A 1,801-nucleotide genomic window follows, 5' to 3' on the forward strand; every position below is an offset into this window, starting at 1 on the left:
GCCATGGGGACCAGGGCGCCTGCTCCTAGAGCAATCCCCGTTGGCGCCAAGACGCCCCCATGGCCCCTGCCCGCCCTCCTGGGAGCTGGCGGCTGGACGCCCCGGCCTTTTAAGGGCATCTCTGGATTGCTGAAATGCTATCTGTCTGCTGCTCTCAGGAGGAAGGAAGTTCTTCGGCTGAGCGGGGGGCCCCCACAGGCCCCCTCAGTTTGGATGAGGGGGGCGCAGGAGAAGCCAGCTTCTGGCGGGTAGCAGGGGTCAGGGCCCCGTGATCTTGTTAGATGCGGGGAGTCCCAGCTCCCCTCTCCCAGCCTGGATTCGGGCTACTTTTCACAGCCAGCAGGAGGCTCTCAGCAGGAGGGAGAGTTTGGGGGTGCCTACAGCCAAACCACTCAGGGTCTCAGGTCACGTTTATGGGTGGGGGCTGGGCAGGGGCGAATGGCTGCGGTCTCAGGCAGCCTGGGAAGCAGCCTTTCAGTGTTCTAAGGGTCCCCCCAGGTCCCCAGCCAGGCCCCTGGCAGAAGAGGCCCCTGGCCATGGCAGAGGGGCCACACCGGGGCTCTGGAACACTGGGCGCAGGGAACACTTTGGGGGTCAGCCCCTGAGCCACTAGGGCAGGCAGGTGAGACCTGGGAGGTTCCTCAGACTCCTCCTCGCGCTGCTGGTAAGCCTGCGCTCCCCGAGTGTCCCGGCTCGCTCCCCACCCACAGCGGTTCTCCTCGATGGTCAGTGCTGCGGCTCGCCTGAGCAGGCCTGGGCTCTGCAGCCCCTGACATGTCCTCCTCTGTGGGTGGGTGAGGGCGGCCCCACGCTCTGTGGCCCACACGTTGCCTGGGGAATCGATCAGGCCTGGGGTTTGCCTATCCAGACGGGGAGAGGAAGCTGCATTCTTGCCGTAAAGAGCTTTGACTGTAGTCCCCTCCTCCTGCACTTTGTGCCTTGGGTAGCTGGGACTAGAGAGGGACCTGCCTGAGGCTGAAGAGCTCACCCAAGCAGAGAGGGCCGTGCTGCAGCATCCACACGGTGACTGCAGTGGGTGAGATGGGCACTATGGCTGAGCAGCCCCTAAACGACACACCTGGTGAGACATGCTGCCGGGTATGGATTGAAAGTGAGAGTGTTAGTTGCTCAGCCGTTGAGACTCTTTGTGACCCCATGGGCTGTATCCCGCCCGGCTCCTATGTCCATGGATTTCTTCAGGCAAGAATACTGGAGTGGGTTGCCATTTCCTCCTCCAGGACTTCTTCCCGACCCAGGGATCGAACCCATGTCTCTTATGTCTCCTGCATTATCAGGCAGGTTCTTTACCACGAGAACCACCTGGGCAGCAAGGTTCAGTTCAGTTCAGTTCAGTGGCTCAGTCGGGTCCGACTCTTTGCAACCCCATGAATCGCAGCACACCAACCTCCCTGTCCATCACCAACTCCCGGAGTTCACTCAGACTCACGTCCATCGAGTCAGTGATGCCATTCAGCCATTTCATCTTCTGTCATCCCCTTCTCCTCCTGCCCCCAATCCCTCCCAGCATCAGGGTCTTTTCCAATGAGTCAGTTCTTTGTATCAAGCGGCCAAAGTATTGGAGTTTCAGCTTTAGCATCATTCCTTCCAAAGAACACCCAGGACTGATCTCCTTTAGAATGGACTGGTTGGGCCTCCTTGCAGTCCAAGGGACTCTCAAGAGTCTTCTCCAACACCACAGTTCAAAAGCATCAATTCTTTGGCGCTCAGCTTTCTTCACAGTCCAACTCTCACATCCATACATGACCACTGGAAAAACCATAGCCTTGACTAGACGGACCTT

This window comes from Bison bison, unplaced genomic scaffold, assembly GCF_000754665.1.
Source record: "Bison bison bison isolate TAMUID 2011002044 unplaced genomic scaffold, Bison_UMD1.0 scf7180017864037, whole genome shotgun sequence".
Lineage (NCBI taxonomy): Eukaryota > Metazoa > Chordata > Mammalia > Artiodactyla > Bovidae > Bison > Bison bison.